The sequence below is a fragment of the Oreochromis aureus genome, linkage group 5 (genome assembly GCF_013358895.1).
Source record: "Oreochromis aureus strain Israel breed Guangdong linkage group 5, ZZ_aureus, whole genome shotgun sequence".
NCBI classification, from domain to species: Eukaryota; Metazoa; Chordata; class Actinopteri; order Cichliformes; family Cichlidae; genus Oreochromis; species Oreochromis aureus.
Genome location: NC_052946.1, coordinates 22,684,406 through 22,707,568, shown reverse-complemented (window position 1 = coordinate 22,707,568; position 23,163 = coordinate 22,684,406). Strand labels below are relative to the sequence as shown.

Here is a 23,163-nt window from a genome sequence, read left to right as displayed (position 1 = left end):
ATGAGACAGGAAAATGAGAAAGGGAGACGAGACTAAAGAAGGTAAAATAATGGGACAAAAAATAATAGAGGAGGTGGGGGTAAAGATGAAAGCAAATGGGTGAGCACAGCTAAAGGATTGTAAACGTAAAATAAATGAAAGAATGACAGCATGGAGACCTTAAATTAATGCAGATGTTTACATGAAGCTGAATCAGTGGTTTCTGGACTATCACAATGCTTGTAGTAATGATCAGAGGACAACGGCTGGTCCAGATGACGCTGTAGACAGGGATGGAAACGTTTTTGTTGTCATACATTAAACCAGGTGTTGAATCTTCCCATCAGGGATGTCCCCTGAGGATAAATACAGTCTCTTAGGACTATCTAATCAACTCTTTATTGGCTTAATTATCTGCAGCCTGATTTCCATTTCTCTGCAATGCCCTAAAAGTATCTCATTGCATGCGACTGGAATGAGATGCTTCCCTTCGCAAGCACGATTGTCCCCAAATCTGCAACAGACTAATTAACTTTTGGAGGGGTGTGAGTAAATGTACATCGGCTATATAAGTTACAGTGTGAAAGTTGTGCAGCAGAGTGTAAGTTTGCAAAGCTAAAGGTACAGTTCCAACAGACTTCAATATGCTATGTTATGTTCACTGTTAAAAGAGCCTTTAACCAAGTTTACAATCCCAAACATGAACAGGTTAATGTTAATTTAGCCTTGTTTAAATGAGCTTTCACTTTTTAGGGACATCATTCGTTGCTGAATTGTCTGCCACTGCCACCTGCTGTATCATGCCAACAGGCTCTACAGTCCATCACAGAACATGCACATCACAACATATATTTACTGTTTATCAAGCAATGTTCACGTTACATTCTTTAGCATCAATGCTGTTTTCTCATTGACTGTCCACTGAAAACACAAGAGGGTTTTTTTTAGCATGTAATTGTGTGAATGGTATGAAAAAAGCTGTGTGCAGATGAGAGCACCTGCAAGAAAGTGTCCCCATTTTCCTGACACTCAACCATATAAATAGCCAAGATGGCACAGATGCTGTGTGGGACAAAGCTTGCTTCAAGCCCACTACACTTGCCATTTTTACCTCTGCCAAGAAGGGCATGTTTTTGTGGCTGTTTGTTTGGGTCCTTGTCTGTCGGCGGGGGAATAAAACAAAAGTGGCAAAGGGAGAACTTATTAAAATTTGGAATGTAAATGGGCTTTGGCATTCTGTGACTGAGCTATACTTCTTTAAAAGAACAATAGACAAACAGAAAAAAGTCAATATTTCAAACTTAAAAACCACAAAATTCAGAATCAGAATACATCTTATTAGCCAAGGAATTAAATGGTGTTTATCTTTCCACTTTTTTAAAGCTTTTTTACTTATAGTACATTTGTTTTTCAAATTGCTTTGATAAATGAAATTAAACATTCATTAATATGCATCACTAAAAAGCAAACCTGGAGCAGGGTCACTGTTAGCATCCATGAAGCTATCTGCACCCATCGTGCTACAATCATTTCATATTGCCTTCAGTTTGAAGTTTGTTTATGTTGACTGAAAGTGAATTGTTGCTCAAAATTGTTAATAATTTCTTGTCTCTTTAACCATAAATGGATTTTATTGTAATTAGAAAATGTAAATCAATGAAAATCAATTTTCATGCGTCACTAAGTTGCATGATGTGCATTGTGACTGGAAATGAATATTGATGAAGAGACATAGTTTGCTAATGGATATTGAAAAAAATCTTACTCTCCACCACGGGTGAGCAGTCGGGTTCAGAATTCTGCCCCCCACACAAACACCTTTTTTTAAGCATTGTTCATACTAGACATACAGGCCTGAAAGATCCCACATATCCTGCCTTTTGCTGTGATGTGGGATAATTTTTTTCAGTTTAACATCAAGCTTAGAGGTGCAAATTACAAATTTTAATATTTTACATTTACCAAAATTGAGAAAAAACTTAATATGTTACCATATGCCTATATGACTGTTACAATAAAGCTGGTTTTCCCTGAATATACAGTACAGTAGCATGGGGATGTGGTCAGCAGTATCCATATTTTTGTAAAATAAAAATAAAATTAAAGTAAACGTAAAATAATCGAGAACGGTAAGTCAGTCAGTACAGAACTCCGCTAATGATTTTACAACATTCTTAACTTGTCACACAACAGTATATCTGTGTGCCATGCTGTCTCTGTGAACATGTATCCTGCAAAAACAACAGGAGCAGAAGCAAGACAGGGGACAAATGAATCAGTGCACAAAAAAGTCAACTCACAACAGCACAAAAGAATAAAAAAAGGCGACTTGGTGACAGTGCAAACAAAAATTAAAAATAATGACTATTCTTTCAGCAAGCTAAAGAAAATATATGCTCACACCACATCCAAAAGGTCTTTAGCTTCTCACCATATTGCACTCTCAGCAGAGGAGAGGCACTTCAAACATACAGGAGCAAAACGGATAAAATCGCCCCGGGCACTGAATTAGGACCAAATTAGCCTCCTCTCCAACTATGTTATTTCCGTGCAGCCACTCATGGAATAGTAAACCAAGTAATCCACTCGTTATGGCAAAGCACATCATTATATGTTAATAGCCTATCCCTGTTGACACACCATTAGGCATAGGAAATTTGGTTAATGTGCTATACTGCTGTTTGTAGATTCATAGAAGTCTTTACCGTCTCTGGCGATGCACGTAAAATCCAGTGAAAATGAGAACTACAGAAGTGAGGTATACATCTAAGTGTTTTTTTTTTTGTTTTGTTTGTATCATTTATGCTAAAACTATATTGTGGGTGCAATGTTAAAATGAGTAGTAACATTCATTATTCTGATTTGATGATGATAGATGACAATACTTCACAAATGGAGCACAACTGCACTATGTAATTCACCTTCTCTCTCACACACACACACACACACACACAAACACACACACAAAGTGAATGAGAAGAAAGAAAATAACACAGGAGTGGGTCGAAAGCTGGTGACAGAATTCTGGAAAAAAGGAAAGGAAAGTGGACGATGAAGTCAATGGAGAGAGAGAAGAAGAAGAAATTCAGAGAAGACAAGTGGGAGAGAGGCAGCAAAAGAAAGGAAAATGGATAAAGTATAAAATTAACCTCAACAGATCTAGAGGAGAAGGTGTTCCTCTAGCTTTGAAGCTCCCATCCATGTCTTCTTCATCCGACCTGGCAGACAGACATTTCAGACACACTTCAGTTCACTCTGCCAACACCGGAGGCACCTTTGGCTCGCTTCTTTTTGAGTTGCATAACTGAAGTTAAACTGATTTTCACATAGGTGGAAAAATACAGAATTGAAATTTGATTCCAGTAAAAAGTTTGATGAGAAAAGTGAGATGGTTTTAAACGGCATTTCGATTTAGCGTGCCTTCCTTTGACATGCGCCCTGTCTTTTTGAGGCAGCCAGTCACCAAAATTAACCTTTTTGATGTTAGATATAAAAACAGGTGAATTTCCCAACAGTTGAGTGCTCTTTAGAGTGATAAATACAGCAATGCTCTAGTGTAGTTTTCCTGCACTCTCTATAGTAATGGATGATGAATATAAATGTATGCTGCTCCATCTTCAGGCTCTCTTTTTATTCTCTCACGCAAACTCTATTTTGCTCTCCTTCTTCTGATAATCTTTGGATTCTGTGCACTGGAAGGATTCTTTTTTAATGTTGCCTCATTTTAATCCCATATAGGGGAAGCTTAATACTCCTTATAATTATTTTGCACGTTTTTCATATGTGGATATATGTGGAGTCTCTGATTGATTTTTTTTTTTTTTTTTACATAATTGCCATGAAAGTTCATTCACCACATGTCTGTTTTCATTCAAATTCTGAAACAGTTCTCCCAACAAGTATTTCAGCCAAACCTATTAGAGAAATTAAAAATGGTCTATACTGTAGAAGAGCACATGAACATATTATAACATATCAGACAATATTTTTCCCCAAACCCTAAAATTAGACCAGTTTCTTATCAGATTACCAAATGCTTCAGGGACCTCTTCTCCTTGATATTAATTTTATTTCACACTTCATTCAGAGAGAGGGACAGAGGGATATAAATACAGGGTGAGAAAAGAGACAGAAATAGGATGACAGAGAGAAAGAGAGAGTGAAAGAAAGATATATTGAGGGGGAGAAAAGGTAGGGGAAAATAGGAGAGACGGACAATAGAAGAGAGACTGTTGGGGTAGAAGTCAGAAGCATAGGCAAGAAAACAGTTTATTCACTATACAGCAGGTCCTTATGAATCTGAGCAAAGCAGAGACACTTTTTATGTTTGAGTTTGCATCATCCATCCAGCCGATCAACTCATACCCTTGGTGAACACCTTAAAGAGATTTATTAAAATTTGGCACAAAATTTAAGAATGACCTTCTTGTGTGATTGTGATCAAAAGTCACCCTGACCTCACGTTCATCTCATTTCCGTGATCGCACTTGCATCTCTTGAATGGCTGGAGGGAATTTCATTAAATTTGGAGCAAATATTTAGTTCAGTTCATTTCAATTCAAATGTATTCATATAGTTTCAAATCACAACAGTCACCTCAAGGCAATTTATATTGCAGGGTAAACCCCCTGTGATATAAGATGGAAAACCCCAACAATTAGGTGATAGTGGGAAGAAAAAACTCCCTTTTAACAACCTTTTGCAGAAACAGGCTCATGAAGCTGCAGCCATCTGCCATGACTGGTTGGGCAATGAGGGGAAAGAGAAATTTAAAAATAGGGGAAAGCATACGAAGACAGGGCAAAACACAAAGTATGGGAGGATGAAGACAAGTGTTGTATAAACCCATGGGGAGTGGGAGAAAAATGTTCAGTTCATCATTGGAAGAGCTTCAGCAGTCTGAGCCAAGTGTGGTATGACTAAGAGATGCTTCAAGGTCACCTGATCGAGCCCTAACTGCAAACTTATCAAAATAGAAAGTTGTAAGTCTAATCTTAAAATTACAGAAGGTGTCTGCTACATGAATCCTAACTGGAACTTAAGATTAATAATGATTTACTCCTTTGCAATTTGCCCATTAAACATCAAGGTTACTAGAATCTAATAAAGCACATTGCTGGCAATAACTTGGGGAATCAAAATATGTCTCACACATGTGTTATAGGAAAACATGATGACATTTATTATCCAAAAGGACAAAAGTCAAATGTGGGAATTATGCTTATCAACCCATCTTGACTGGGTTGAGTAAGGCCTATAGTCGTTAGGTTAGTCATTAATTAGAATTCTGATTTTGGAGGTTTCCTGTAGGTATGAGCACTTACATACAAATCAAAAATGGACTTTCAAAATAAACATTAAGCACCATTTTATGTGAGGACATGGTCGAAACACTTGGTGGTAACATTTTGTCTATCCTCCCTGTGATGTTCACTCTCTCTCTGTGGTATGAACTTAATACTCAAAGTCTCATTAAAATCTAACTATAGCAACAGATAAGAATATTCAAAGGGTGGCAGCTTCTTATATTTTCACAGTTTGGCCATAAGAGTTCCAACAGAAGCCTTAACAATCTAATTTGAACTCTGTCGTATTTTTATGGCTTCTGGTACAGCAGGGACTAGAGGTCACAGCCATGATAGGGAGTCTCATTTTAGTATAGCCAGCAGTGTTTTTGGACAGATATCTTTATGACATATCTCTCGCTCCATCTTAGTCATCATCTGTCTAGCTCTCTAGTTCTCTTGTTCTTCTTCTTCTTCTTCTTATTCTCTTTAACCATCATCATCACCTGGCCAAATACATAGTCAGTCCTTTTTTTGTCTTCTAAGAGACATGAAATGACAAACCCAACACGTCTTCTTTGTGTGTGTGCACATGTTTGTGTGTGTGTGTGTGTGTGTGTGTGTGTGTGTGTGTGTGTGTGTGTGTGTGTGTGTGTGTGTGTGTATATATATATATGTGTGTGTGTGTGTTGCTACTAGCATCAGTGTGACTTAATTAAAGTTTATTAAACAGAATACCAAAAAGTGTTTATGGCACTGGACATGTGCTGATGAATATCCTGGTTAGTGGTCAGCATATTCAAACAATTAAGATGTGATTGAAGTGCAGATTTTTAGATGTAATTAGAGGTGTTTTACGAAAGCTTTGTGTTAAATTCCTTTATTATTCACGACATATGAAGCAGACATAATATCTGAAATAGATTTAAAGTGCCGAATTTATGAGTTAGAGCTTTTTCACAGCTTTTTCATTAGGTTGATAAATCTAAATAAACAGCTCAGCAACAACTAAAGGCCTGAAAGTCCACAGAAGACAAGGTGCAAACCACCGGTTATACTCAAGCACAAGAACAAGAAGGTCAAAAGAAACCGCACTTTATCTGAAAAAAAAAAAAAATATTTGGACAGATGAAACCAAGATTAACTTGTATCAGAGTTATAGTAAGAGAAAAGTGTGAAAAAGCAGAGCAACAGCTCTTGATCTCAAGCATACCACGCACTGCCGCAGTTAAACAAATATAGTATAGATGCAAGTAATGAAGCTGCGCATTTGCTGTCTGTTGGTGTTTAATATAACACGCTGTGGACGTGTTTTTCTATTATAGCTATAGTTTGAGAGGTGGCTAAATTAGTCAGTGGCTCATACAATTTCAAAAAGATAAGAATTCCCCTCAGGGCTGAGCTTTACACTGCTCTAATCCTGCTGATGCTGGCCTCCATAGATCTAAGCTTCTGGTTATCTGACCACGAGGTTCAAAATAGGAACTTTCTGGTTCTCAGGTGAAGAAACTGGTCAAGCTGCACTATTTCTGCGCCTGGGAAGAAAATCACAACTTCACTGTCATTAAGATGATGTACAAATTAATTTTACAAACTGTTTTATGGCGCTGTAATAATAATATTATTATGATAAAAGACCAATATAGATAACTGATTGTGCTGGTATTGTTTTTACATGTCATTTACTGCTTGCTTTGTATGTTTAAACATTTCATTTGGTGGTATAGGGGGAACATAACCAAGTAGAAAGCACCATTAAAATTTGGGGATGAAGACATTTGAACTTCTTTGTGTTCCTCATGGGGATTGGAGGGAGGAGCATCACAATAAAAAAGCAATTCAGGAGTAAGGAGTTGACTGAAGAGGATTCACCATATTTTAAATGTTATTGGGAAATGTTACAGTTGTAAAGAAAGATATGCATGTACGCATATATAAAGTTATTATTTTATCTCAATGCAATTCAGAATAGCAAAGTAAATAAATTCAAACAGTCTCTCAGTGTGCAAGATATTACTGATATTATTCAAATATTATTCAGGATTAAATCACGAGCTTGATGTTTTTCAACCATCTAAGAGGTTTCAGAGCTCTTAAGAAGATAAGAGACAGAAGATAAGAGGCCATCGGCTGGATCATACTTCTATCAGGCTCGTGATATAAATGTTATATGCCTGCCTTAAATTCAGTCCACGTCCTTCATCTGCAAACTTGTCTTTTAAAATGTATATTATTGTGATATGTTGCAGCTGTAAATCTTTTTAGACTCATTAAAGAGCAATGTTTGTGCAGAATGCAGTTCAGCTTTATTAGACTGCATTTTCTCAAAATGGCTTTTGTAACATTCATTTGTTCAGATAGGTAGGAAACAATAAACATAAAAATAATACAACAAATATGCAGCAGTCAACACAAACATCATAAAAGACCCACCTGTATCTTTATCTGTTTTTTATTAGTATAAATGCATGATCTGTGTAATAATGGTTGTTTAAATATTAACGAAATGATGTAATAATAATTATGTGATTTGTAATTGTTACCATATGCACCTTGATGTAAAAATAACAGATGATCATAGAATACAAAACTTCTGATTTTAATACTTTTCTTATTTAGACATTATTGCATACAGAGAATCAGTGCAGGGAAAGCCTAGGACTCACTCAGCTTAGCTTATAATAGAAGTTAGTCAGAATAGTGAATGTGGTGCATGGATTGTGTAGATATGCATGTTGTGTGCACCAAGTAAAACTTTGCATATGCATTTGATACACATACAGGTGTGACACTGTGAATGTATAAGTGCAATTGTGGTTACAGTACATCAACACAGATGTACCTTTTATTTTTGGGAACGTAATAGCTTTCTTTTGTCACCATTGATCACCTGTGACACCCACATAGATGCCATTTAAACACTGACAGGTGGTAAAACAAGCAAGACAGAATTGATTGTTTTGTTCTGTGACAAAAAAGTGTCATGAGGGAAATGAAGGAGCAGCAGAACTAGACAGTCCTCTACAGTGGTGTAAGAATTATATACATTCTTTACTTAAGAAAGTTATTAGTATCAAAGTATGTCACACAGTGAATCATTACTAGAATGATTGTAACATATGAATGTATATATACAGTCCTGATCAAAAGTTTAAGACCACTTGAAAAATGGCAAAAAATCATATTTTGCATGTTTGGGTCTTACCAAGGTTCCAAGTAGATTTTCAACATGCAACAAAAGAAATGGGAGTGAGACAAAACATTTTTTGAGCATGCAATTTATTGAAAACAGTGCTGAAACTGAAAGAGGCTGTTTTACAGCTGATCAAAAGTTCAGGACCACATGCCTTTAAAAGGCCAAATATGTGCAAAAATGTGGATTCATTGATATTTTCTGTCAGGTAGTCACACTGTCATGACGTTCTGATGGCAAAGGCAAAAAAACGTTCCCTTTTTGAACTTAGTCGGGTTGTTGAACTACATAAGCAGGGTCTCTCGCAGTGCGCCATCGCTGCTGAGGAGAGATGCTGTAAGGCAGTCATTTGGAATTTCTTTAATGATCTCGAGGGTTATGGGGAAAAAAAGTAAAGTGGAAGACCCCAAAAAATTTCACCAGCACTGCACCGGAGAATCCAGTTGGCTGTCCGTCAAGACATTGGACGGTCCTATATCCAAATTAAGGCTGTTACTGGTGCTGACTGCAGCCCCATAACCATCAGACGGCATCTGAGACTGAAGGGCTTCAAAAACAAAAAACATCTTCAAAGGCCTCGTCTTCTTGAACGCCACAGAACTGACTGTTCGGACTTTGCAAGAGAGCACCAAACATGGGATATTGAAAGGTGGAAGAAAGTTTTATTCTCTGAAGAGAAAAAATGTAACCTTGATGGTTTCCAACGTTACTGGAACGACAAGCAGATCCCAGCTGAGATGTTTTCTATGCGCCACAGTGGAGGGGGCGCCATAATGGTCTGGGCTGTTTTTTCCTTCAGTGGAACAACGGAGCTTCAGGAGGTGCAGGGGCGTCAAACGGCTGCTGGCTATGACCAGATGTTGCAGAGAACATCCCTCATGACTGAGGGCCCTTGTCTGTGTGGTAATGACCGAGTTTTTCAACAGGACAACGCTACAGTACACAGTGCCTGCAGGACAAGGGACTTCTTCCAGGAGAATAACATGACTCTTTTGGACCATCCTGCATGTTCCCCTGATCTAAATCCAATTGGGAACCTTTGGGGATAGATGGCAAGGGAAGTTTACAAAAATGGACAACAGTTCCAGACAGTAGATGCCCTTCGTGCAGCCGTCTTCACCACTTGGAGAAATGTTCCCACTCACCTCATGGAAACACTTGCATCAAGCATGCCACAGCGAATTTTTGAAGTGATCAACAATAACGGTGGAGCTTCTCATTACTGAGTTCATGTTTGGAACTTTGATTTCTGTTTTGGGGGGGTTAGAGGTTTTTTGGAGGTGTGGTCCCAAACTTTTGATCAGCTGTAAAACAGCCTGTTTCAGTTAAAGCGCTGTTTTCAATAAATTGCGTGCTCAAAAAAAAATGTTTTTGTCTCACTCCCATTTCTTCTTCATATATATTACATTCATTTAATCATTTCCCTGTGAATATGATGTTACATTCTTGTTACATCATTTGCATATTGTTTCATGTGTTATATATATTGCTAGTTATAATATTTCATCCATTATGTGTACGCTACTTAAATGCTGCAGATACAGCTACATTTTATTATTTGCATAACGCTTAATAATGGAATCTAAAAAGACAACATGATACATGGACATCATTAAATACATCTGCATGGATTATCAAAATGCTGAAATGTCAGCCTATATTTTAAAATTGACACCAGCATTAAAAGGCCGGCTTCTTTAAAATGAATACAATAAATGTTGTATAAAGGCAATTTCACTTCATTTGGTGCACATAATTTAACTACTGACTAAATAATAAATGCCAATTAAAGTATTAATAATTCTGGTTCATGATTACTCAGAAACTGCTCTCAGACATGTGGCCATTTACTCTCTTTCACTCACTTTCATTAGGAAGTTATCATTATCTAATATTTCAATATAACACAGAGCTGCTGCCCCCACCTAACCAGTGAGACAACCAGACAACCACATTATACTTGCAGTGAAATTGGAAACAATGTCAACGGATGGTCCCTAAATGATTAGTTGACTTACCATCACGTTGTGCATGTATGTGTAACCTGTGCACTGAGGAGTATGCATGTGTGGATTATATGTTTGGTGTGAGAGAGAAATGGTGTAGCTGTGTACAAACAGCGCTTATTTCTCATTGTTTTCTCTGTGTGTATGTGTGGATTTTACCAATGACACCTGCATTGCAAAAGAAGAATTTTCCAAGGTCAGAGATAAATAAACAGAAATTACACAGCTGCCAAAAGCTATTACTGCATAAACCAGTGCTTACCCAATGGGCATACACCACTCATTGAGTTTACTAAGCAGACACAAATGATTTAGTTTACATTCACATGTGCATTTGCACTCATGCCACACAATACTGCTTTTATATAGTATTTTTTTAGTGGTTTACAAAGTAAAACATGAAAAATAAGAACAAAATATAGCAAGGAGATCCCCCTCACATGAAGCAAATTTGTAGATGGACTATGAAAAGCTTTCAGTGGCAAATAAAATTTAATTTACTGTATGTAGATCTCAAGCAGGCGTGAAAAAACAACACTTTGTAAAAAAAGAGGTTTGGCCCCAAGCTTTAGACCAGTCTCTGATCCTTCCTTTTATTCACACATCACAGAGTTTGACCTTTTACAGCAGCCACTTGCTCATTTCACGGTTGTTCATCCTTGTTAGCTGCACACAGGTAGGATTACAGCTCAGCTTTTGTAAAAGTCATTCATATCAGACTGTAAAATAATGATTGTGAGAAAACAGCTGATTAGAGATTATTGCTGGGTGTTTTCCACATTTTAGCTAATAGCATGAAAATCTATCTAAAATAAATAAATAATAGCAAAAAATGGGGTACTGCCAATCCTTGTTAATGGATCACCCCCTTGGATAATAAACACTATTGCATCAAAGATGATAATGCTGAGAATTTTAGGTTGCACTCTGTTTGCTGCTTACTGAAGAGGAAAGGGATGGTGGGACCGAGAAAGAAAGATGCTTGGAGCGTCTTCAGACATCTTCTCCTTTGACCCATGACAACTCAAAGAAAGTGCCAAGGCAGATCTCATTGACATCCTTACCCATGTAATTTATTTCTCCATGTCTCTCTCTTGCTCAGTCCCCTCATCCTCCTAACTACACAGTACACACTTAACTCCTGACACAAATAATGGTATACGGAATAAATGTTGGCATATGGGTCAAACTCCCCATCCGGTGCAATAGCCTTTCACTGACTCTGAATAGAAATTAATAGATCACCCAGAGAAGGAATAAATGCACCACAGTAGAAATCAATCCACAATTTAAATTAATTCATATATTTAAATTAATTTCATTTCATTATTTCAGAGCATTTTAAAGTTTTCACAGGCACAGCATGTTCACATGTAGGTTTAGTGTATTTCTGTCTATTTGAACATGTAGTAGTGTTTATGGAGCCACTACAGGTGTGAAAGCACAAGTGTTTATGTTTATTGTTTGTTTTAATATAGAATAAAAAAATATCAAGCAGTGTTTTATAGCTTATTTACAGAAAATATTCTTCAGAAATGGTCAACTCCTTTACTTTGTGTGTGAAACCCACAACAATGGAAAGCAGATCTTGTCATCAGTTGGTATATGGAGCAGTGTGTGGCTCTTTAATACAGAGGAAGATGAACAATGTAACCCTTTCTGACCTCAGAGTTTTCTGTCCATCCTATCTACCCTCACCCCTCACCAAGTACAGAAACCATTTTTACCGTGTCGCATTTTTTCATTACGCAGTTGTAACACTTTTACCACCGGCTCGTGTAATAAAACCCACCTTATGCCTTCGGGTGAAGTCTTAACCCTGGTTAAACATTCTGTGATAAAAGATACATCTCGAAAAGTAAATATCAGTCTAGGGTATCGTATGATTCTCACATCTAAATAATCAATTGGAGGCTATGGGAAATACACTTGGCCTGTAAACGCTTATGTATCTGAATACTTAAATGTTAAAACACCATGCAATAAAACCAACACAAGATCTCAGTTTTAGAAAATGTATTAAACATTTGCAGGAAACTCACATTCAAACCTTTTTTTTATGAAGAAGAACGAATATAGAAAATAAAATAGAACCCCCGGGGGATAGGTTTTAGTCTTTCTTTTCTCAAACTGTCTAATTTTATTTTGAGTGCACTCTTAGTCTATTTTTGTTGGCGCGCTTTAGTTGGAGCTCTTTTTAATAACGATACCTCCGTGTATCCATGAAGTCCCGCCCGCATCCGATGAATCACTCGCTCGTCGCGGCAGCAACCGTCTCCGCCTGCAGCAGCCAGCAACGAATCTCCGGTTCCCTCGGTAGTAGCGAATCGTCCTCCGTCAACGACTCTCTCCCGAGACGACTCTCAAAACTCCTTCTGTCCGTTCAGGCGGTATCTCCTTCAGCAAGGACCGTGGCGTTAGCCTAGCTCCGGCTAGCTAACGTAACCAAACTTGCCTCGTGTTCGCCAAGCACAAATGGATACGGAAAATCCAGCTCAAACGCTCCGATCAATCACCGGAAAGTCCACAGTCTGTTGGTTGGTTGTTGCTGAACAACCTCAACATTGGCGACATACGCAGTCCCGAAGTCTTTGCTCTGTCTACGCCATTTGCACATTACTCCTTTTTTCTCCTCTCTTGTTTTTTTTGAGTCTTCCCCCGGAAGTGAAAAAACTCAAGGTCATGAACTCACGTAACGTAGCGTAAGAAAATAATTTTTAAACCTCTTCTCTTTTTAAAGACATTCACATTCCATGAAATTATGTTTAAAGTAACTGATTTCAAACACAACTATTTATGCATTTTAATACATTTATTTATATCAAATATTTATGCAAATTTTAGCTTCACCATGAACTGTAATTTTATCTTTAACTTATTCCCATGAAAAAACACAAAATAAATACCACTGATATTTATCAGAGTATTACACTCTCCCCCCACCAAATAAAAGCATGCCCTCATGACTTTGCACCTTGAAAACATAAACCATTATGGCACAACTGGTGAGTAAAACACACAACTAAGCAAAGATGGGTGTACCTATCCATTTGTAAATACAAGAGACATATTTCACTGTAGGGGCTGCTACAACACTGGGATGACCTGGTTCATCATAAGTTAACCTTAAAGGAGCCCTCCTTAACCTCTGAGGTCTGGTCTTAATGTCAAAATCAGGGTTAGTCTCAGAGTTAAGTTCAGTGTCTTCTTCTGGCAAGAGAACGTCTTCAGTCAATGTTTTGTCTTTGTCAGTCTCTTCGTGATTCTTGCAAGTCTCTGGTAGTTCGGTTTCGGTTGTCTCAGTAAACTCAAATTCATTTACACTGTCCATTTCAGGCTCCTCCACACATTCCTGCGTTACTCCCAGCTCAACTGTTCTTGGTCGCTCAGTCAAGTCGCTTAAGGAAATATCCAAATCCAGACTGAATGGTTCCAGAGTATCATCATCCATGTTGTTTCTGAGAGGTTCAACGGTTGAATCATACCAAAGTCCATAGTCCTCATCCTCTGAGTCAGTGTACTCTTTTCCAACTTGATCACTGGGTGTAACTCCTTCTCTTTCAGAGTCTTTATCTGGCGTTTTCTGTGATAATGTCTTTTCCTTTTCAGGCTTGTCTGTGCGTTCTTTCTGTTTTCTCCGTCGAAGGACTCTCCTTGTAGGTGTAAGATCCGTGTGGGATTCAGGATCTAGACATATCCTCTTCCCAAGAGGCAGTAGGTGATTTCGATGGAGGATCTTGATTGGTCCATCACCATCTTCGGGTTTCAAGCGGAACACAGGTAGGTTCGGCATCTTGCTTTCCACAACATATGGTTTTGACGCCCAGCGATCGGCCAGTTTATGCTTCCCTTGTAAGCCGAGGTTTCGTAGCAAGACTCTGTCTCCAGGTAACAACTGTGTGAATCGGATTCTTTTGTCATACCTCTGCTTATTGTTATCATTTTGCTTGGCAGCAACGGACTCTGCTAGTTCATAGGCAGCCTTTAACTCCTTTCTCATGTCAGAAACGTACTTGAGGTAAGTTTTCTGTTGTGTGCCATCACTGGAAGTCTCAAAACATAGATCCACAGGTAATCTGGCTTCACGCCCAAACATAAGAAAATAGGGAGAGAATCCTGTAGCTTCATTAGGAGTGCAATTATAAGCATGAACCAAATGAACAATGTGCTGACTCCATTTTTTCTTTTGTTCGGTTCCAGAGTCCCTAACATGTCCAACAACGTCCTATTAAACCTCTCGGGTTGGGGGTCTCCTTGAGGATGATAGGGCGTCGTTCTTGATTTTTCAACTCCAAGTGAACTCAAAACTTCATGGACAAGACGACTTTCAAAATCTCTGCCCTGATCACTGTGCATCCTCTGTGGCAATCCATAATGAACAAAATACTTCTCCAGCAACACTTTTGCAACTGTAGAGGCTTTCTGGTCTTTTGTTGGAAAAGCCTGAGCATAGCGAGTGTAGTGATCAGTAATGACCAGAACATTTTCTGTGTTGCTCGAATCAGGCTCAATGGACAGAAAGTCCATACAAACGAGGTCAAATGGTCCATCACTTTGCAAATGCGACAAAGGTGCAACTCTCTTGGGTAGAGTCTTTCTTTTATGCACCTCTCACAAGACTTGCAATACTCTTCAATCTCTGACTTCATCCGAGGCCAGTAAAACCGATCTTTAATCAGGCCGTATGTCTTGTCGAGGCCCAAATGACCTGAGTCATCGTGCAGTGATTTCAGTACGATGGTTCTGTACTTTTCTGGTAGTACCAACTGAGAACAGCGTGATTTACCTGGAGGAGTTACAATGCGATACATCACTCCTTTCTGCATCTTTAACCTGTCCCACTCTCTCAGCAGCAAAGAGCAAGTTGGATGCTTGGTCTTGTCAACTTGGTTGCTATTGCCATTACTCAGAGCTGACCACACTTGTCCTATGCCAGGATCTTCCCGCTGAGCGGTTGACAACTCAGTAAGACTCACAAAGGGCATATTTTTAACACTCAAAGAAGCCAGATTGCAATAAGCTTGTGGGATAGCTTGTGGAGAAGTGCCCAAAGGGTCAATGGCTCTTCCAGAGTGTGGATTTCTGTGCTTTATCACCACAGACATTTGACACATGGCTCTCACGCCTGCTGCAGGAATGTCGCTCCACTCTGACTTGTGTATTGAACTCGGATGTGGGCGGCGAGAGAGCGTCGGCATCAATGTTTTGGACTCCTGATCTGTACTTGAGACTGAAGTCATATGTAGATAGGGCAGCAAGCCAACGGTGACCCGTCGCGTCTAGCTTGGCAGACGTTAGCACATAGGTCAGAGGGTTGTTGTCTGTCCTCACCTCAAACTTGGTCCCATACAGATAATCATGCAGTTTGTCCACTACCGCCCACTTCAGCGCCAAAAATTCCAATTTATGGGCTGGGTAATTCTTCTCTGAAGGAGTCAAACTCCGACTGACGAAAGCCACAGGTCTCAATCCTTCACCTTGATCCTGGTACAACACTCCTCCTAGCCCTTCCCGGCTAGCGTCTACATGTAGCACATAAGGTAGCTGAGGATTCGCAAAAAGCCAACACAGGAGCTTGGGTAAGTCGTCGCTTCAGCTCCTCAAAGGCTGCTTCACATTCTCCACTCCATCGACTACCAAAAGGCTCTGAGGGGTTAAGGTAAGTGCTATCCTGCTTTTCCTTTGCTTTCTTCTTTGCAGCTGGGGGTAACCGGACAACAGTTGGTTCAATGGGTGAGCTACCTTGGAATAATCCTTCACGAAGCGCCTGTGTAGTACCCACAGAATCCAAGGAATGACCGTAATGCAGTCACAGTGTTGGGTCTCGCCATGTGGTTACAGCTTCAGTCTTCTTTGGATCGGTAGATACCCCATCTTGAGATATAATGTGTCCAACATAAGTTACCGATGGCTGACAAAACTGGCATTTATCCAGTGACAACTTCAGTCCTTCGTCCCTCAAACGGTCAAGCACCTTTAGCAACCTGATCTCATGCTCCTCAAGCGTTGCTCCAAACACAATGAGATCGTCGAGATAAACCAATACCTCAAGCAAGTTCATGTCTCCAACAGTCTGTTCCATTACCCGCTGAAATGTAGCAGGAGCCCCTGTCACTCCCTGTGGCATTCTTTCAAATTGGAAGAATCCAGCCGGGCAAATGAATGCTGTCTTGTCTTTGTCGGAGTCTGCCATAGGCACTTGATAATATCCACTCCGAAGATCAAGCACACTAAACCACTTGCTTCCACTGAGACAGGCCAAAGCATCTTCAATTCTTGGCACCATGTATTGGTCTGGGACAGTGCGGCGGTTTAGAGTCCGGAAATCCACACACATCCTTATTTTCCCATTCTTCTTCCTCACGACCACAATGGGTGAGGCATAAGGACTGCGTGACTCTGTAACAACACCAGCGTTTTTTAGCTGCGATAGATGCTGTCTCAATGCCTCCACGTCTGCAGGCGGCAGCCGACGAGACCTCTCACGAAATGGTTTGTCCTCTGTGGTTTTGATAGTGTGCTGGGTGCTTTTACTGCATCCTACATCAAACTCATGCAGAGAGAAAACCTCACTCCGTTCCATCATTTTTGTCACCAATCTCTCTTTCCACTCCTTAGGAACTGGTGAGTCTCCAAAGTTGAAAGAAGAGGAACTCAACTTCCCAGGTGACTCAACTTCAGACTCTTCCTTTCCAGGTGGAGATGACACAACGTTGACTGGAAACAGATGAGCTATTGGCGTCCCTCTGGTCAAGGTAATTTCCCGTGCTGACATGTTTCTAACTAGAACAGTGATTCTTTTAGCCGTCACACCAGTGAAGGTCTGCAACTCTGGTCTCACCAGGAGTCCATCGGGAAACCGTGACTCATTCGCAGGGTCATCAGGTGAGTCTACAAGGATTGTCTGAGTGCTCAGCACTCCCTGAAACTTTGGTGCCCCAATCACTTTGGCGACTCCCCCAGGCCGTATGGTGACAGGTTTGGTTTGAGTGAACCACACAGTTCCTCCCTGGTCATTGTCAGTATCGGGTGGTAGAACTGAGATCTCACTGAAAACTTTTCTGAAGACTGGGTGAATGTGCATGGATCTCACAAAGTTTTCTCCTCCCTTTTCCCTGCAGTGGCTAAGCAATCGCCTCACAGTGGGTGTGTTTGTGCCAACAAGCAGGGAAGCTTCACCTCTCACAACTGGGTCGGGACATACCAACACAAGTGCATCAATGGTCTCACTCACGCCTACGTCTGCTTCCAAAAACTCCAGCCTAAGTGACAAATAGCCATCATAAGGGTACTCGGCAGAACTAAGACCCCATATCGCCAAAGTGTCGATAGACGTCAATGGCAGGTGTGTCAAATATCTGTCGTAGAAGGATCTGTACAGCAGCGTTACTTGAGAACCAGAATCGAGTATGGCTTTAGAGTAGATGCCTTCAATCTGTACTGACACTACAGAGCTAGGGCCCACTAAGCCTGCAGGTACAGTGTCGCTTCACTTTTCCATCTAAGTTGCTGCACTTGGTGGAACGTTTTACAACCACCGGGATGCCAGGCCGTTCCTCTACTGGATCCCGCGGTAGTTTCCCGATTTCTTTGTCAGTTTAATGAGGCGCTTATTGACTTTGAGTAGGTTTTCTTCACCCTCACATTCTCTCTTAAAATGTCCATCCTCCCCACATCTATAGCAAAATATTCCAGGTTTATCCTCTTGATAGCCAGACCTTTGTGGGGTAGCATTTTTTGTTGTAAGGTGTCTTGGCAGGAATTTCTAGTTGTGGAATCTGAGTGTCTGGATGTGATGCGACTGCAGCAGCTTTAAGACTAAGCATCTCAGCTTTCATGACACTTATCTCTTTTTTCAGCTTTGCTACTTCAGGATCGACTTCTTGTTCGGGTGCCGACTTGGAAACAGGAGTTACAGACTGTGACATTACTGGGTTCTTCATATCGTTTCTGCTTTGGAGCATATCCTCTTCCTCCCTTACTTCTTTTAGCAACTCACTGAAAGAAGGAGGTTCTCGCAGCTTGTGAGTCATACGAAGACGAAGCGCAATCATGTCTTGTTGCAGTGCTCCTCTCACAACCTGCTCCATCCGTAATCGATTCATGTCAGACAGTGCCACGCCTCCTTTTCTGAAAATACAGTGCAGCAGTTTATCCAGCCTCAACAGGTAAGTAGATAGTTTTTCGCCAACATTTTGGTATGTATGTCTAAATTTCACCAGAAGATCAGATGCACTCTCAGTTGTTCCAAAAGCTGTCTCCAAAACTTGCATGTAGTCATATGAAGTTGCAGTGGGCGTCTGCACTCTTAGGAATCTTACAATGTCAGCAGCTGAACCTTTCAGACTTTCCACTATCCTCTGTTTCTTTATATTGTCACTGCACTGCCACTCTTCCAGCAGATGTGTTGTCTGCTCTGCCCAGGCATCATACTCTTCCTCCCCATTGGGCGTAGGTTTCACACCAGAGAACATGCGCAGCTTACGATAGCTCTGAGAATCAACAGATGCGGTGTTACATTTATCCACTAAGGAACTGATGGCATGTATCAGGGCAGTGTTCACGTCAAGGGTGAAGGCTGAAGTAAGCCACCAACATCAGTAAGAGTTTTACCTTCAGTCTTCAGGAATAACATTAGCTTAGATTGAAACCCGTCATTATCTGCAGGAGCAGTGAGCAGATGAGCTGGCCATGGACCAGCCTCCCCAGGAAGTCCAACAACACCAGGTAAGGTTTGATTAGTCAAGTCAGTTGAAGTCTTGATCAGTACAAACTGTGTCTTAGAAGCAATGTCAAGACAACGGTCAACTATCTCGGATTTCCCAAATACTTTGACCTGACTCAAAGCTGATAGCAGAACTACATCTGTGACATCTGGGTCCACATCACTCAAGACAACTGCATGTTCATAAGCTAACTGCTTCTTTTTGCACCAGGCTTCAATTTCAACGGCTTCCATTTTTCTTTTTAGCTCAAACAGTAAAAGATCTCACAATAAATGTAACCACACTTGACAATTCCCTGTTATTAGCAATGAAAATAATTACCTTAGCAATCTCAAAAAAAAATTAATTCCCTCTCTTTGTTGAATAAAGGAAAACCAGGTCAGTCATCACAAAAATACATCAATCCCGGACCGAGCCCCCAAAAATGTAACACTTTTACCACCGGCTCGTGTAATAAAACCCACCTTATGCCTTCGGGTGAAGTCTTAACCCTGGTTAAACATTCTGTGATAAAAGATACATCTCGAAAAGTAAATATCAGTCTAGGGTATCGTATGATTCTCACATCTAAATAATCAATTGGAGGCTATGGGAAATACACTTGGCCTGTAAACGCTTATGTATCTGAATACTTAAATGTTAAAACACCATGCAATAAAACCAACACAAGATCTCAGTTTTAGAAAATGTATTAAACATTTGCAGGAAACTCACATTCAAACCTTTTTTTTATGAAGAAGAACGAATATAGAAAATAAAATAGAACCCCCGGGGGATAGGTTTTAGTCTTTCTTTTCTCAAACTGTCTAATTTTATTTTGAGTGCACTCTTAGTCTATTTTGTTGGCGCGCTTTAGTTGGAGCTCTTTTAATAACGATACCTCCGTGTATCCATGAAGTCCCGCCCGCATCCGATGAATCACTCGCTCGTCGCGGCAGCAACCGTCTCCGCCTGCAGCAGCCAGCAACGAATCTCCGGTTCCCTCGGTAGTAGCGAATCGTCCTCCGTCAACGACTCTCTCCCGAGACGACTCTCAAAACTCCTTCTGTCCGTTCAGGCGGTATCTCCTTCAGCAGGACCGTGGCGTTAGCCTAGCTCCGCCTAGCTAACGTAACCAAACTTGCCTCGTGTTCGCCAAGCACAAATGGATACGGAAAATCCAGCTCAAACGCTCCGATCAATCACCGGAAGTCCACAGTCTGTTGGTTGGTTGTTGCTGAACAACCTCAACATTGGCGACATACGCAGTCCCGAAGTCTTTGCTCTGTCTACGCCATTTGCACATTACTCCTTTTTTCTCCTCTCTTGTTTTTTTTGAGTCTTCCCCCGGAAGTGAAAAAACTCAAGGTCATGAACTCACGTAACGTAGCGTAAGAAAATAATTTTTAAACCTCTTCTCTTTTTAAAGACATTCACATTCCATGAAATTATGTTTAAAGTAACTGATTTCAAACACAACTATTTATGCATTTTAATACATTTATTTATATCAAATATTTATGCAAATTTTAGCTTCACCATGAACTGTAATTTTATCTTTAACTTATTCCCATGAAAAAACACAAAATAAATACCACTGATATTTATCAGAGTATTACACAGTAGATTACTCTCTTTCATGATCCTCCCATCTCTATTTCCCTACGTGATCCATCTCTCCATCTCTCGCTTTTTGACTTTTTCAGCATGCTCATCCCTCTGCTGGTCACCCACTTTCCATCTAACACACTCAGGCTCGCTTGAGTGTATGTGAAACCCCAAGAAGTCATGATTCTAACTCACAGGTGCATGCAGAAAATGTCTCACGTGCATGCACACATTTAAAATACAGACGCGCAAAGGCATATCCTTAGTGTTGTTGAGCTAAAAAGTATTTTATCTGCTTTTTCGGGAGAGAGAAGGTTGCCATCAGCAACTGTGCAAGAATGAAATATGCCTGTTATTACATGCTGCCACATAAGGCATGGTGAGGATATAAAGCATAACACTGGTTATGATGACAAAGAGATGCACACATGCATGTATTTCTGAGAAGATAATATATTGCACATGTTTAGAAGCACACACACAGTCAATCATAAAATGCAGTCAGCTGCAGATGCATTAGCACAAAAACACACATTTTCACTTTCATTTTCATGGGGCACAACCTTCTTCAGTCATGGTATTTTGGAATTTGCTGCCCCCTGCTGAAAGTAAAGGAATGACTCCAGCCTCATGTCACAACAGGATGGAACCAAGAGGGAGCAAAAACAGATTAAATTTAGTGTAAAAGCTAAGGTGACCGCATGACCTGTGGGTGACCTAAAGTTGCAAAAAGTGAAGTGGATGTTTTATAAACTGTCATATGTCTTAGGCTATTCTTTAATGATGTTTTCTCAGAAAAAAAATCTCTTCCTTCCAGGTGGCTGAGCTATCAACCACTGCATGTGGGCTTTAATTACTGACTTATGGTATCTGGTTTTGGGCTCTTTTTGGCCTTTTGTCTGCTCTATTATTGCTTCACTTTTTATCCATTATTTGCCTGTCTGTATGCTTCTGCCTCTCTCCATTTTTTCCTGCCTTTGTCGTCATCCACATCACAGTCATTTGGATGCTTCTGCATCTTGCCTCGAGGTGCTTATCAGCAGAGAAAGATATAATTTACATCAAAGCCACGAACAAAACGCTCAGAAACACTGAAAATATTCATTCAGAATGTTGTCAGACTTGGTGGAAATGGCACCATGTGATAGACTTATGTTTTCAATACTGCAAATAAACATGACATATTGTAGTAAATGTACATAAAAGGATCATTGTTTGCCAAGAGACAAACATCAGGTGATATAAAAAATAAGATTACTATGAGAGCAATGAATGAAAGGATAATTGGGTGCGTGTGTGTGTTTACACAAAATGCTCTTGCCCACTTATTTTCCCTTCCTGCTCACTATCAAAAGATCTGGATACAAATGTAGGTTGCTGTGATCTTTGTGCACGGCTGACTTTTGGCCTCCGTGTGTCTATCTCGGCTTTGTCCCGAAGCACTGCCCCAGAAAACTGTGTGAGTCAACTAATCTGCTATTCCTTCACCACGAGAACGAAGAATGCTGCTTTACTCTCTTTTCTCCTACTGACTCTGCCATGCACTGGCTTATGCTTCCTCATTTGTCATCAGCCTATTTCTGCATCATTTCTATAAATATGTATCTCAGTTTTGTTTAATGGGATGCATTTGCTTGTCGCTCATGTCCTTTACCTTTTACATGGCTTTTTATAATGTACTCACAGCCACATTGCTCTTAATGATTACTGTTACAGACTAAGTAGCTATAGCCATCAGTGTATGGCTCTTTATACACAATTATATGTTAAATCTGTGCCTACTATTTTTATATTAACAGTGAATGAACTTATTCTGCAGTGCAAAGACTGTACATAGTTTTGTCCTACAGATGAGTCAATTTTTCAATCTTCTGTTACTCCATTGTTTTTTCTTTTGTTTTGTTTTTAATATCTATTTATATTTACTTATGTAAAAGGTTTCACTCAGCTGATCTCATCTGCCTTGTTTATTTTATCGATGTTATTGTCCATTGTCAAAGGCAGACACATAGACACGCCTGGCAAACTTAGTAAAGTTACAGTTGTGAATTTTAAAGAAAACATATTGATTTACTAACAATTCTGAACTATTACAAATGCAAAAGGAACCTATAACTTATAAGAAAAGACGAAATGTCCATCCTGTACATGGTATGGCTCATATTTATGTTTACTGTTTTACATATCTTTAAACATTATCTTCCTATAAACACATATATACACTTTAAATAGACTTAAATAGCTTAAATACTTATAAATGAATACTAACTATTATTTTGAATGGTGTTTAAAAATCCAACTTTATATGGTAAACCAGCCATAACCACACAGTTTCTAAAAGCAAATATAGTAGAAAAGAAAAGGTACTTTTTATTTGAAGTAACATT

General features: G+C 39.7%; 1 protein-coding gene across 1 annotated transcript in view; it reads left to right on the top strand.

Annotated features, from left to right (window-relative positions):
* sirt4 (sirtuin 4) overlaps positions 1–23,163 on the top strand; it is a 700,781-nt gene that overhangs the window by 218,477 nt on the left and 459,141 nt on the right. The gene's annotated exons all lie outside the window — the stretch shown is intronic.